The 16804-nt window shown below is 37.7% G+C and overlaps 1 protein-coding gene across 1 annotated transcript in view; it reads right to left on the bottom strand.

Annotated features, from left to right (window-relative positions):
- Positions 1-16804, bottom strand: part of MRPS6 (mitochondrial ribosomal protein S6) — a 68127-nt gene that overhangs the window by 47453 nt on the left and 3870 nt on the right. The gene's annotated exons all lie outside the window — the stretch shown is intronic.

The following is a 16804-nucleotide window of genomic DNA, read 5'->3' as shown; positions in this document are numbered from 1 at the left end:
CAAAACAACTCAAAAATTGTATTATTTCTGCTAGTTAGAAGATGCTGCAAGAAGATAAAAAGAAAACTTTAAAAGAGGTAATTTCCTTCTCTTCCTTTTCATCAGGCAGTATTTCCAAAAGAACCTCTGAGAGGATAACGGCACTGACTAAAGGTGTGATTTTATTTTTTCCTTGTAATGCTTTGTGTTGAAGGGTATAGGAAGCAGAGAAAAGAGGGAGGAGGAGAAAAGTTTTCTGAAGACTAAAAAATGATTTATTATTATGTCCGCCAAACCTCAACAAAACAGACATTTGTTGACCATTAGATAAATCTTCAGTAGGACCATCAGGAATTTTTCAGTTCTGGATTAAGATAATCACTCTGCAAAACAGACATTTAAATTTACCTAAAATTAAATGTATTAAAATTTGATGGCTTTTCTCCTGAAAAAGAGACAAATACTAAATTTTCAATTAATTGTAATTGTAGCTGACAGATCAATACGAAAAACATTTTTATTCAACCTAATGCCTTCCACACATTAACTTCTAAATGATTTCTCCTTTTCCAATAAGGCAACCTCAGAGTACAATGTTTTTCCATTCTTTTTCTGATGAATCTAGGCATTTTCCTTTTAAGTCCTATAAATTATACTAAAGCTACCTCTTCTCAAAACTGTTCAAAACAGACCACAGTATTAGAAACTTTACAACACGCTTCTCACTGACAAAAGGAGCTAAACGTAATGCCTAGAAACTACTGCCCTACAAAATTAGGTTCTTAGGTCTAATGCAGAAAAAACTGCCTGGATAGAAATGTCTCAATCCCATCTGCATGCCTTTTTAAAGCATTAAGCACTACAATAATTATGCTATGAAAAGTGATTTAAATCCTTTCTAAGTGTCAATGGCTGGCATAAATAAGATTGCCAGAGAAAAGCAAAAAAAAAAAAAAAAAATCTTAAAAGTTGAGGTTTGTATCACTTCATACCTGCCAAATCCTGAAGATGATCAAATTTCTATGACCACCTTTCCCCGCCCCCAAAAGCTTTCAAGTTTTTAAACAAATTCTTTGACATTATGTAGGAAGAATCATCTAAATTTTTAATAAAATCTAATCAGATGACTAGTAAACATTATTTAAAAGGGTATCGTTAAATGTTTCTGCATAAGGGAAGCTTGTCAATTACAATGAAAACTGCTATGTCAATTACAATGAAAACTGCTGTTCGCAGTTATGAAACCCTGCCTCCAGGGCTCTCTGTTACCTAACAGCCATCCAAGTCATCCTCAGCCACTTGTTTCAGTTTTCAGAAGGCTACCAGGCTAATCAGGTATCACTCTTCCCAATGGCAGTAGCAACCACGTGCTCTTCCCAATGGCAGTAGCAACCACGTGCTTTCCAAAGAAGGGAGAGAAAAACACAGTGGGTATTTCTGGTTTCATCTGGGGGGTGGGGGATATAGGGTGGGTTATATGTCACAGTAGCTGCTGCAGCTTATTTGTTCAGAGAACAAAGTGCTGAAAAAGAAAACAAGCACTTCCTCAATCACTGGGAAGCACTGTTACTATCAGTAACATTGTTCTTCATTGTCAAATCTGATTTATGCAAGGTAGATATAGAAGCTATATTCTGCTGCCTGATGAATGCTCAAACTGCATGAAGTTCTCATGCTAGCCCTAACTCCTAACTTCTCTAGTAAAGTCGCTCTGCCCACAGGAGAGGTAGCAGAGAGTAGCCTAACACTAGGCTCAAGGCTGAATTCTCAACTCTCCACCTAGGCTTCCTCAGATCCTTCAAAGCCACTGCGGACAGTTCCCTTCTCACTGGATACCATACCAGTCTGTGGGTAGGTTTCTAGATTTTTCCAACTTAAACAAAATACATGCAGAGACCAGCACCTGGTAAAGACTGGAAAAGGAAAAACAAAACCAGAAACAGGTCAATTTAGTTTGTAGAAATATATAAAATACCATAATGCAATACAGCTATATTTTACACTCTAGTCATAGTCACAGCCTTGAATTTCAGTCTTTCAAGAGATAAACTACATTCCTTAAAAATGGTTCTGAATATACAGTATGTTTTATATATATACATATATATATATATGTTTTTCTTCCTTTTAAAGAAGTAAACATTTCTTCAACAAAATACAATGAGCACTGTCCAGGGTTCCCTTATTTTTACAAGAATACACATGGAAGAATCTTCAGCTAACATGAGGCTTTTTAACTTGTATTTTTATATTTATATATGCTTTTTGTCACAGTTCACCATTCAGGCAAACCTCTCAAGTAAAAATTATAAGACAATAAAATAGGTATAGTTATGAAAAGCATGTAGTTCCCTGGTAGTCCATTTTTTTCTTAAAAAGCTTCTGTAATGGGAGTAATACTTGTAGAATGCAAAAAGAAACAGTCCCCTAGTGGTGATGAGCAGATTTAGCCAAACCTCGAACACAAAGGTGCTTTGAAACGGAGCAGATTCCCCTTCTTCCCAAAAGAGAAGGCATCCTTCTCAGAAAGTAGTATTTTATTGTTTTGCACAGAATTAGAATGCAGTTTTGGTTCTATTCCACATATCTGGATAAACTAAATTGCAACTGAAGAATTAATCCAAATAGAGAAGTGTAAATATAAATATTTGCTGCATTTGACCAAATAGAGAAAAAAAGTAAGACCAAATTTAAATCAGCACTCTTTCAGGTGATATAACCATGTTAACCAAAATGTAATTATTTATCACGACCAGATCTCTCTTGTACTATCTGGGTGACCATATAATTTATCTTCCAAACCAAAAACTTATTCTGGAACTATCTGTAAACTGTAGGATATATGGGCACTCTATCAAAAAAATAATAAAATAAAAAACCACCTGCCATAAAAACCAAACAAGGAACAAGAAAAATTATCTCCTATACTCAGGGCTCCAAGTCATAATAAGTTCAGTGACACAAGCAGGCCTGCAAAGAGTAGTACGCAATAATCTTAAACGTGACCAAACCACCACCTCTTTAGCTTTGGAGTCAATTTACAAACCACACACTCAAGGTACAATCTGAGACGCCTAGTCCAGCACTCTCAATGGTAAGCTTGATGAGCCCTGCTCATCCTCTGATCCAAATGAAAAATATTCACTTAGCCAGCTAATAATTTAAGGGTTATAGAACACACAGACACCTCTGAAAACCTAATTACCTGAATTACAATCACTTTTGTGTAACCTTCCAAAAACAAAAAACATGGGCATACCCAAGCTTGTTTTCTCCCCACCCCAACAGATAGATTTCATGATTCTGTAAGAAGGCAGGTGGGTGTAGGTACTACATCTATGTAGGCGGCATGGTACAGAAGAAAACAGCACAGTTTTAAGGGCTGGATTCCATGCTCCATCACTTCCTAACTGTAGGATCTCAGGCAACAACTTCATCTCTATGAGCCTCAACAAGTCTCAACTGTCTGGCTTTTAAAATGAAACCAACTTGCTCCTTATGATTTATAAGGAATAAGTAACAGAAAAAGCTAGTATTGCCCAGTGCAATGGGGAGGTGGGCTCAGTAAATGTCAGTTTACTCCCTACAACTTTAATATACTAGAAGTGATATTAGTTCCTTTCAAATAAAACTGTCAACTATGTGCAAGGCATATTAGGATTTTCCCAAGTTATTTATATATAGAAGAACTAGATAAAATAATGCATTAAAGACGTAGCTCTCTCAAACATTTTAGACTCCCAACTGTCTCATCAACTATTAGCTCCTACTTAAATCACTTCAAGTAAAATACAAGAAGAAAAAATGTATATAAAATTCTTAAGACTTTTCATACATGCTTTCACTTTTGTCACCTTGACTCAAGGTCTAGGAAAGCAAATTCCAGTGGTGGAATAGACTACCAACGCTTGATGCAGACTGTATGTGTATTCACACAGGACCGTCCTCAACCCTCGCTTACTTTAAAAATGTGGAGCAAGGATATTGTAGCGGTTCATCAGTAACACGAAGAGCAAAACAGGTTTTCCTAATATAGGTGGCCTGAACTTCAGCCAGTTTTAAATTGTAAGTGGAGCTAAAGACAACACTACAGATTAAGTATCCCTAATGCAAAAATCCAAAATCTGAAATGCTCCTCCCAAATCCAAAACTTTTTGAGCACTGACATGATGCTCACAGGAAATGCTCACTGGAGCATTTTGGGTTTGGGATGTTCAGATTTGGGATGCTCAGCCACCAAGTAATCTGCAATATCCCACAATCCAACAAAACACTTCTGGTCCCAAGCATTTAAGATAAGGGATATTCAACCTGTACCGTAATGTTTTAATCATCCCTAAAATATAAAGAATTTGCCCTTAAATCTTTTTGACAAAACATTTCTATTAAATTTGCACCCTCACGTTTTTAAAAGTTATTAATTATACAAAACCCTGATTGGACTCAAATGGTGCTAAAGCTGTATTCTGATGGGTGAAGTTGAGGCAGAGTCGGGAGGGACTGCGGCCCTCATCCCAACCCTCTACCACCAGAACAGCTCTACTTTTATCAGTTTCTCCTGGGACAGGAGTGGGGAGGGGTTAAGAATGGATAATTTCCAAAGTAAATCATTTCCTCAAATCAAATCTTATTCACCTAGAGAAGTTCATAAATCACCAGATTTACTTCATCCATATACACTCCGCCCAAGATATATTCATTTTAACCTGATTCTACCAATGAGTTTGGCTCATCATGAATTTTTTTATAGAAATCTCAGAGAAATAAGACCTTGTAGATATGGCAGTCAGGGAGGAAGAACAACTATGAAACTACCACTGGTTTTAACTTTTATGTGAATGATACTAGATCACATATAGGAGCAAACTCCCAACAACCCACTTTGTTAAAGATAAATGAAAACATGAAATAACAGGCCAGGCGTGGTGACTCGCACCTGTAATCCCAGCACTTGGGAGGCCAAGGCAGGTGGATCACTTGAGGCCAGGAGTTCGAGACCTGCCTGGCCAAACCTCATCTCTAAAAAAAAAAAAACACAAAAATCAGCCAGATGTGGTAGCACACGCCTGTAATCCCAGCTACTCAGGAGGCTATGGCAAGAGGATCACTTGAACCCAGAGAGGTGGAGGTTGCAGTGAGCCGAGATCAAGCCTCTGCACTCCAGCCTGGGCAACAGAGTGAGACTGTCTCAAAAATAAAAGAAAATATGAAATAACAGAGCAGCAATGCCTATTACTATGTAATCTTGACCAAACATTTGTGTAACTCAATGAGAAGAATTCAAGAGGCTCAACACTATCTGCTTGTAAAAGACTGTTTATCAAAGATAAGTGAGTTATAAATAATGGAAATTAAAAAAAACCTTACACTAACCTAAGTCCTAACACCATCTAGGTACTGTGTCTAGTTTTATGTGCATTACTTTAATCCTTATAACAATCATGAGATAAGTACAATTATTATGACCATTTTACAGATGAGAAAACTGAAGCCATGAGGTAGTATGACTCACCCCAGGCCACAGTTGTCTGTGTTAAAGCCAGGATGTGCACTCACATCTGTATGTCTAAATAGCTTTTGCCCTTAATCACTATGCAATATTACCTTCAATGAAAAGGACATTACTGACAGGAAGAAACATTAACGATATTGATAAAAGATCATGCATGTTTAAAAAGTTGTACTTGAAAATACCCAAGATGGATATGTAACAATTGCTAACAAAGTAAGACTGCAAACAGCACATAAGATAAAAACCAGTTGAAATCTTTGTGTGATCATGTGAATGGATGTGTATGGAGAAAATGAAGAGATTAAAAGTAAAAAGAAGTCCCAGGCATAGGCTTCACATACAGCAAAGCCCTGACGAGTCAGCTGTAAGACCAGACTTATCTATGTTCTCACCATCCAAGTTCAAGGCTTTCTGCCTTCATTCTTTTTATCAGTGTTAATTAGTCATTCCACCAGAGGGGGAAAAATAGTAAGTCTTAAGGTGTATTCTATACTTGACCCAGTCATCACAGGCTATAGGATTCTATCTAAGCCAATCTTTATCTATCAACTCCCACAACTTTAAAACATTAAAATAATTAGCTGTACAATCTACAGATGCAAGGGTTCTCACAGTAAAATTTATGGACAACTGCTCTTAATGGATGAAGTGCTGTAGTTGCCTATTGTTCAGGGGTATGAGTAATTTGCTCTTGCCCAAAAAACCTGTTCTACTCTCAATCCTCCCCATCTCAGAACAGCAACTTCATCCTCACTATTGCTCAGTCCAAAAATTTTAGTCATCCTTGACTGCTCACTTTCTCCCTCAACCCACATGCAATCAATCCATCAGCAAAGCCTGTTGGCTCTACTTAAAATACATCCAGAATCAAAGACAACTACTAGCACCTTGGTTCAAATCACCATTCCATCTCATCCAGATCACTGTCCCGGCCTCTTGTCTCCATGCTTCTGCCCTTGGCCCACTACAGGGCACTAGCACAGCAAGCAGTCAACCCTTTCATCACAATGGACCAAACTAGCCTCTGGGACTGGCTATTTCCTATGCAGGCAACACTTTGTAACCCCAGATTTCCACAAGACCCGTCTCCTCTTCTTTTATGTCTTTGCACAAAAGTAACTTCCCTGACCACCTCAATGCCTCCCTTCCAACTTTGTATTTATCCATAGTACTCAACACCTAACATGCTATAAAAAACTTAAAACATTTCTTCTGTCTCCTCACTACCATGTATGTAAACTCCATGAGGGTAGAATTTTCTGTGTTGTTCCTTGATGTGTCCTAGTGTCCAGAACATCATCTTACATATTACAGGTGCTCAAATGTTAAATAAAAAAATCAAATATTAACAACTAAGTTCTTAGCCATCAAGACTGCTAAACTTCCAATATCCTATATTACCATCAACAGTGGGTTTTTTAAGCAACAAGAGATGCAGATTAAAGAGGCCTAAAGGGAGAAAGAGCCTCCTCCCTCCTCCACCAGTGATCTGCAATCTCAAATAGCTCCAGTTGAGGGTATGTGTAATGACAAGGCAAACTGGACTAGACAAATATGTTCATTCAGATAAAAATCTCAGTGGCCCATGACATAGTAAAAACCTGTATCTGGAGCCACCATCTCCCTCAACCTACCACCTACCACCAGTCTGGCCCACTTCCCTTCACTGTGCTAACTCCACTGTGGAATGTGTTTCGAGTTTTACTGCTGCAACTGTCAACATCCGCCTCTTAGTGTGCAGTGATATGTGCAGACCTTCCCTGTGCCTGTCTGCTGGCAACCGTTCCCACACAGCTCAAAGAGCAGGTCAGTACCAGCAAGCAACAATTCCCTTCAGTTCACCCAACAAAAACCCAAGCACCCTGATGTCAGCTCATGAAGAACTCCCTCTTCCACCTCTCCATTACACTTGGGTTCAGAGTTCCCACAAAACTAAAGAAGTTACCTTAGTAACTAGCATTTACCAAACACCATGTGCCAACTACTAATTTTACACTACATGTTTGAGCTCAGCTAATCCTAACAAAAATCCCAAGAGGCAGACATGATAATGATTCCCAATTTACAAATGAGAAAACCGAGGACATTTGAGAGGATCACTAAGGGAGTTCATGAACATCCCTTCTGAAATAAAGATGAAGAATGCATCCTTTTACAACACCTTTCAGGAAGACAAACACACACACACACACACACACACACACACACACTAGAAATAAACACAAGTCAGATAAAATCCAGTTAACTGATGCAAAAGGACTAATGTAATGAGAAAAATCACCACCGGTGAGCCCTGAAGTAATGCACCCAGGCTACGAGTACAGGGATGCTACGATTTTCAGGAGAAAGGCTGCTGGGGTACTTCAAAATGGACGCAAGTGGCTGATAACATCTGTACCCACACCAAGAATTAACCTTTTCTCTAAAATGCAGACATGTGTCCCTCTTGATGTGATCTATCCCTCCCAAGACCACTTAAGTGCTCTTACAAAACAAAACAAAACCTGAATCTAATCAAATTTCTACCTATGGGTCTAGAGAAATTACCTGGAATAGAAGAATATATATAAACAGCATTAAGTGACCAGTCAAATCCGGAAAGGTAAAGAGTGGAGGAAGAAGCTATTACAGAGTAAGAGACTTAAGGTCATTAAGCAAACATAACTTGTGGACCTTGTTTAGATTCAGAGTCAACCAAAACTGTAGAGAGAGACTTTTGACAATTCAGGGAATTTGAACATGAACATGAGGTGTTAAGGAATTGTAGTTAGGTGTGATAAAGGCACTATGGTTGTTTAAAAGTCATTTCTGGCCGGGCGCGGTGGCTCACACCTGTAATCCCAGCACTTTGGGAAGCCGAGGCGGGTGGATCACGAGGTCAGGAGATCGAGACCATCCTGGCTAACACGGTGAAACCCCGTCTCTACTAAAACTACAAAAAATCAGCTGGGCGTGGTGGCGGGCGCCTGTAGTCCCAGTCCCAGCTGGGACTGAGGCAGGAGAATGGTGTGAACCCGGAAGGCAGAGCTTGCAGTGAGCCAAGATCGTGCCACTGCACTCCAGCCTGGGCGAAAGAGCAAGACTCAGTCTCAAAAAAAAAAAAAAAAAAAGTCCTTATTTCTTACATACTAATTACTTACAGGTGAAATGATACTACGTTTGCTTTAAAGTACTCCTGTAATAATGATGATTCAGTCACCATCAGATGCTAAAACCAATGCGGATTGTTGGAGAACAAAATATTCAGTCTCAAGTTTGTTATTCCATAGATCACTTAATACAAAAGGGAAATAGGGTACATTCACAATGGCGCATTCTGGTGAATGCCACCTAATCAAATGACTGCTTAACAAAGTGGTATGCCTCCTGATGTGATGCATTGACATCCCTATGAAATACTCATTCCTGTCAACAATGACTAATCTAATCATGAAAAAGCAACTACAGTCAACTCCAAAGTGAGGGTTTCTGCAAAACAGTAGGCCTGGACTCCAAAACTCCTCAAAGTGCCACTGTTATTAATGACAAAGGCTTTGGAACTGTTAAAGGAGACTAAACAAGTAAATACATGATCCTTGATTGAATACTGAATTAAAACACTAAAAACTATTACTGGAAGAACAGCATAAATTTCTATATGAATTGAATATTTGGTGGTAGTATCGTATCAATGTCCATTTTGAATGTGATGGCTATGTTGTGGTTAGGAAGAAAGCCCTTATCCCTAAGAAAGGTATGTCAAGATGTCTGCAACTCTCAAAATAATGCAGATTAAAAAAAGATAAAATAAGGCATATTCTAACAATTAGTGATCTAGGCAAAAATCATACAAGTGTTAAACGAACTGCTCTTTAAGTTTGAAATTTGTTTAGTCATGTTAGCCAAGGGAAATTAATGAAAAAAATTTTAAGATAAAGAAAATAGAAGTGAGGAGACTGGAAATTAACAGTTGAAGCTAAGTGGTACAATACAAAATTTCATTAAACTACTGTATTTACCATATGTATGACCAAGTCTGTGTTTTAATTCTTCAGGTTTTCCACTTGTAAAATGGCAATCACTCTACCTAACCTTAAACGGCTGAGGATTCAAGAGAATTGTATATATGTATGTGAGTATAATATGCAGGTGTGTATATATATCTTAAATACATATACACACCTACATAACCCCTGCACCCCTACTTCAATCCATTGCTAAGGTTAGGCATTATTAGCAACTCATCTAGCCTCCCTCAAAGGCTAGCAACTATAAGGTTTATAGAGGTAAAACATCCTACCAGGTCAACTTTGTGTTTTTTTCTGTTCTCAGTCTACTTGGTTCCAATTTTATGTATCTAGAAAAAAACTGCTTCTAGAAGGAAATCGTTTCTGCTCATCTTTCCATGTGACTAAGGCAGAAAACCTAAGCACAAGCATCTTCCTGGTAGACCAGATTATAATTCACCAGGCCAAGTTATAAATAGAAGATTCAGAAATTTGGGTATTTCCTCTGAAAGATACTTTTTAGTTGGAAAACTTTAAAACCTAATTTTCTCCAAGATCTGGAGAATGTAACACTCAAGAAGTAAGAAGTAAGACAACAAAAAGGGTAACTTTAACAGTATTTGGGGGGACTGGTAGAAATTATGCCCTGAATGTTTAACCTAAGAAATCAAAACAGAAACATGGTATTCTAGATTATAAAGGCAGCTGGATTTTCCTCTTGCATTGCAAACATATGACAAGTAGAGGGATAGAAAAATCCAGGGAAATAGGGTCACGACTGTTTTCTTTGTATGCCAGATGACAGGAAATCTTGAAATTATCAATAGTTTCCAATGAGTCCATCCGAATCAGATAAAATACTCAAGACAATGACATTAGGAAAAATGTTTTCTTCAATCTTCTTACACACACAAAATTTGCAAAACCTCCTGGCCCTTACTTAGTCCACACATAAGAATGGCATTCCTATGAGACCAATAGTGCTACCAAAGTCTGCGAGACTTAGACTGCCTAATGGAAACTTGGTGTCTTCAAGCTTCAAGATACTATACTTCATACAACTGTTTTCTCATATGACTATTAACAAAACAGAAGGCAAGCAGTACACCAACAGAAGAATGGCAATCAAAACAACCCATGACTGGGTCATTTGCTTAACAGTGTCAAGCAGTTAAAAAACAAAACCACACACTTCAGTACCATACACCTTTCCTACAACATGCCTGACAGAGCCTACTCTCAAATTTAGCTTTTCAACTGAGCAACAGAAATTCACCTTAAATCTGAATCAAAACCAGACTGAACAGATGTTTTATATTCAGAATTCATACACAGGGCATCTGAGCACAAAATGAAAAGGGAGCAGATATCTGGAACTTATTCTGCACCTTTCTAACGGAAGCAAAGACGACACATGGATTTGCAGCAGCATCTTCCCAGCAGCTGAAATGCAAGCACAACACTACACTGCTGATCACCACAATGAGAATTTTCTCAAACTGGATTATATCCACAGCAATCCGGCTACCGTAACTGCACTTGGTTTCTTCACCTGACAAAATTAAAGCACTTAACCACCAGGGTAGGTGTTACAGAGAAACTTTTAAAAACTCAAATCTAAACAAACACAAAACCAGGAATTCTCGATTCTGGGGCAGAAGCAGAAAAATGCCAGTTTATGAGGTTGGAGGGCTCCAACAAAGAAAGTTTTGCTAAGTCTGTGCTTTCTCTTGCAATTTCATTTTTAAGCTTTCATCTACACCAACCTCTACTGAGGTATGCCCAAAGTTGATAGAAATTACCTTACCTGGGACTGTAATCATAGTAAAAATGATTGGAAGGGGAAGCAAAACAAGTCAATTACACCTCGGGCCAAAAGGTAGGTAAGAACAACCTGGGATCTGAGTTCGTTTTATTTGCAATTTGATGTTATCTATCTGGAGTGGGAGTGGAAAAAAAGAAAAAAAAAAAAGACAAAAAAGGAAGGTTAGTCAAGGTAATAACTTGGCTTCTATTTTATGGAAACAAAAAGCCTGGTCAAAAATAAAAATGTCATCACGTCCCTGCTCTATGATCTTTACTAAGAGAGCACCTGAATTTTTTTCATGGTAATACTATTTTCCAGGGATCATGGGTAAACTATTTTTAATTCCACAGATACACTCTGAGCAAAAAAAAAAATATTTTCTAGACAAAGCAATCTTTGCATGCCAGTAGTATTTCAAATACCTAAGAGGTTAATACAATGGGTACAAACCAAATACTACTAATACATGCCTAAAATAAGCAATCACTCAGACATTGAAAGAAAAAGCCGACTGTGAATGTCACTCCCTCACAGTTTACACAGTGCAGCTCTGAAGCCTACATGCATATTTTAGCCTAAATGCACATATACAACCCAACAATCCGAAACTATAGATACTACTTTCAAGAATTGAATATGCCTGCCATCACTGAAATCAGTCCTACTGCAAACCAGTGACCAATTAACAAGGTGGGCTTTGTCAACATAAATGCTAAGAGATTTACGGGCTACCTACAGCTAATTATCTGAATATCTAGATTACAAAATGAGAGCCAACCTAACCCACAGATACATTACATTTGATCCATGGTACCTAAGCATTCTTCAGTTAGTTGACAACATCAAAAGAAAAAAAAAAACCAACCAGATTTCCTATAAAATCTGGATTTCTGGCTGGTAGGAGGAAGACAGGAAAAAAAAGCTGGCAAAACCAGGCCCACACCCCTCATGGCAATAATAGATGGGAGCAGAGTGGTAAGCACCAACACTACTAATTCAAACATTTACTGAGCAAGAACTGTATTTCAGGTTTGATCTAGTTTGGGATTCTGATGAAATAAACTTAGATATAATAAGTTTTATCTTTTAGAGTTTCTTCATTAATAAACTGGGAATAATGAAAAACTAGGCAATGAAGTTCACAGTGACTTGCCTAAGATCACAAAGCTACTTTAATGACAGAACTACACTTAACTACCTCCAAGGTCACATAACCACTTTATCTTCAAATGCCCTCCCAAATGAATTACTTCCATTTTACAAAGAAGGAACTGTGGATCCAAAAGGTTAAAGTCCTTAGGAAGTAGGTGCTAGAATCCAAAACCCAGTCCCATCTGCCTCTAAACCTCCTTCTAGTCTCCCAATGCCAGTCTTTGTTTATTCTATGGTAACACATTCAGTATCTTCATTTCTGATCTTACAAGGTTTTTCTACTCATTTATAATAGAAAACAAAAAAATCAGCACTTTTCTACAAAGCAGAAACCTTCATACCCAAAGCCATATCCAGTCATAAAACCATATATACGTACCTTAAGTATTTTATTAAGTATTTTATTCAACGCATAAACATACATTTATTTGCCAACCTCAATATGGGGGTCATGACAAGCACTTGGAGAATGGAATCGGTGACCTGGAGTTCCCTGATGATTTGAGTTCCTTCTGCTTGATCTAAGCGACATCTACAAATGGCATTATCTACAATTTCCAGTTTCAGCTTCATTAAAGTGGAAAGTTTAAAAGATCCTTGTAAAACACTCCACATACAGAATCCTCCTATTGTTATTTTTCTTCCCAAACTTTGAGTTATTTCAGCCATATCTAATTCTACAGTCATTATTTTAATGACTCACCTTTTATCAAGTCTTCTCAAAGAATCCAACTTGGTTTTCAGGAAACAAAGGTTTGCACTCATTTCATCAGCTCACATGATATTTAAATTATTTTATAGAAACAAGATAACCTGTCATAAAATAGTCTTGGAAATCAACACAACTTCTGGTAACATACAACTCACCCAGTGTGAGCGAAGTGCACTGACTTGTAAGCAAACTACTAGCACGAGGTCAACACGCTGTATCATAGCAAATAACTGTTTTGTAGAGATGAGAGTAGTAACCCCTCAAGGCAGCTTAGTAAGTATCTACCATATATGCAAAGCATAGCAGAGCAGACATGAAAGACTCAACTCTCAAGAATTTGTAATCTAGCAAAGGAGGTAAAACATATTCGCCAATTGTAATACAAAGTAGAAAGTGATCCATGTGATGGGAGACATGTGATGACATTCATGCAACCAAAGGAAAGATTAGTCTATTATACTCCTAATGGTGCAGGCCCTTGATATTTGTTTAATGTACCAAATGAGTTAAGATGAACTTGGAAGAACATGATACTGGCTTTTCATGGAGGTGGTGGGGTATTGTGGAAAGGAAGGGTGTTCCAAACAGAAAAACAGCATGATACCAGCACCAAAGAAAATAAAAGGTAACGGTATTTCTAAGAATCTGCACAACTTTGTTTACTGGGCATATAAAATAAAGTGGAAAAAAACTGAAAAGATGAGGTTAAAAAAATAAGTTGGGAGTCATACTGAGGCAGCCTTGGATGCGACTTCAGGCTGCACGTATTTGAAAATGAGAAGTATGCAGTAATTCGGCAACAGTGTTGATACAATCAATTAGTATGGGAATCAGAAAGCCATCACTTAACAATGCTTTCTACTATTTCCTCGTTATAAGTCCACCTATTTAGGTGTTTTAAAGTATCTCAAGGACATATATTTGCACTACAAGCGTATTTACAGGTATTAGCTATCCTCCCCTCAGTAGTATGTCAGGAGACCAGCTAAGAAACTGCAAGAGTCCAAGGAAGAAATAAACAACATGAGCAGTTCAACTAGGGCAGAGAAGACTATATGGGATTGAGACTGCAGGAAAAGAAAGAACTGGATTTGTTCAGCCCCAGATGACAGAAGACAGAGAAGCGATAAACAGAAATAAGCAATAACAGAGGCAACTTTGGGGATAGGCAACACACTAAGTTCTTAACCACACTGAGTTTGCAGTGCCAAGGGGATACCCAGGAGGCCATAACCAGCACAGAAGACAACAGGAAATGCCAGAGTTGCCAGCTTGTTAAAAAAGGCGGCAAATCATCCACATGAAGGTTAAAGGAATTGTACATAAAGAGAAGAGGGCCTGTAATCCCAGCACTTTGGGAGGCCAAAGCGGGCAGATCATGAGGTCAGATTGAGACCATCCTGGCCAACATGGTGAAACGCCATCTCTACAAAAAAAAAAAAAAAAAAAAAAAAAAAAAAAAAAAAAAAAAATTAGCTGGGTCTGGTGGCGCATGCCTGTAATCCCAGCTATTCAGGAGGCTGAGACATGAGAATCACTTGAACCCAGGAGGCAGAGGTTGCAGTGAGCCAAGTTCGCACCACTGCACTCCAGCCCGGGGTACAGAGCAAGACTCCGTCTCAAAAAAAAAGAAAGAAGAGGAAGGGAGAAATCAAGGGAGTAACATCAGAAAACGGCACCATAAGAAGCCAAGAAAAATGTTGCACCTAGAAAATTGTGTCTATATACTCTAAATCAGGGGCTGGCACATTTCTTCTGTAAAGGACTAGATAATAAATATAAACAAAAGAACAGGTTCATGTTCCAATGTAACTTTACTTACGGACTCTGAAACGTGAAAGTTTTATGAAATTCAAGTGTCATAAAGTATTGCTGTTTTTTTTCCCACCTATTCAACTGTAAAATCTTTTCCTACTTCACAAGCCATAAAAATATAGGTGACAGGTCAGATGTGGCCCGGAAGCCACAGGCTGCCAACTCTTGCTCTAATTTCAGAGCAACAAAAAGGATAAGAGGCTGAATTAACTGTCACTTTCCAAACCCAAGGGTAGTTCTTCCTTTAGACAAATTGATAACTTACCATTCATTTGACTAATTGCTTAAATAAGGATTCCCCTAAGAGGTAACTACATGTGTTGATAACACGTGTCTTAAAAATATTGCCTTCCACTAAAAACAGATAAACTCATGAATATATTGGAAATTCTAACACAAAGCTAAGAACATTAAATAGGAAAAGTTTGATAATTAAATTGCAACAGCTTTTTATAACATGAGTAATCACACAGTATTTTACCATCTGTTCTCTACCCTTCCTTCCACCTTCATGTTAAATCCCATTCTGGTATTCCAGGTTTCTTTTAGATGAGTTAAACATGTAGTAGTACAAATACAGCAAAGGCACTAGATGAAAAATATTACTTCAGAATTTCCCCGTCATTGCTTTTGAACTCTTAATTTTTTGAAATTGATTTTATAATCTAAAAGTTTAGAAGATTCAATAGCAGTCTGCATATAACACTAGATATAACCTAGATTTTTTAAATCTAGAAACATCAGTATTGAATGTGTGAGTCATGAATTAAGAAAAAAAATTAGTGAAAAATGTCAACTTCTGACAAGCAGTCTTCACACATACAAACCATATCTGGTGAGGAAGGACTCCTTACCCCCAAGCCATTCCTTGTACCTTAGCTGTAGCTCAGGGGCAGGAACAGGACTCCTTCCTTCTTCAATAGCTTGCTGCGGCAATAAGCTGTAACCCAAGAAAATTTAATACCAAATGAAAGTATAACATTGTTCATAGGGTCAAGTCTTCCATTACTAGGTACTATTTTAAGTTGCCTGGTTTCAAGCAGATAAAACACAAAGAGAGATTATTAAAGACACAAGGCTAAGCTGTTTAGGGAGGGCCCACGGGAAGAAAAAAAAGACTTGACCCCTTGACAGCTAGATGTTTCCGTTTGAACTGATGTCTCCCACCAACACACAGCAGAAACTTCACTATTTCCTAGTTATCAAATGGTTGCCAAGCAAACTACAAGGACCTAGGGTTGACCTGACGCATACTTGAGTTTATTAGCACCCTCCATCTCCAAAAGGTATCTAAAATACAGGCACTTCATAGGCATTACTTTCAGAACATCCTAACTTGAATAGAACTCTAGAACGAATACAAAACTTTTGCCAGATGTTCTAATCAAAAAAGGCTTGCGTTTAGAGAAAAACTCTTCATCACTCTACCAGAAAACCAACTGTTTTCTACATTTTAGTAACTGATTATACTTTTCTATATTCAAATTAAACCAAGTCAGAACTTAAACTCAGATTACACAAAACTCCTTACCCTACCAAAGTACTATTTCGATGAGTTATCTAAATGGAAAATATAATCTGCGTTGAGTATTAAACATAAAAATTACTGTTTAATAAGAATTTAAGATTTCCAAAATAGCTATCTTCTTTATTCCTATTAGAAAAATATATGAAGATATATATATAAATGCTATCTTATTATACATGCAATGCAATCATTTAGCAAGTGAACTAGTTATTAAGCCATTAACCTTTAATTCTTCAAGTAAAAATTCCTGGACGCCAATGAGAAGATTTCAGGAAAAGTATTATCCCAGGGCTTTCATAATCTATGCCAACTG

This window comes from Nomascus leucogenys, chromosome 25 (genome assembly GCF_006542625.1).
Source record: "Nomascus leucogenys isolate Asia chromosome 25, Asia_NLE_v1, whole genome shotgun sequence".
Lineage (NCBI taxonomy): Eukaryota > Metazoa > Chordata > Mammalia > Primates > Hylobatidae > Nomascus > Nomascus leucogenys.
The sequence above is the reverse complement of the archived record's forward strand: the minus strand, read 5'-3'. Positions and strand labels throughout refer to the sequence as shown.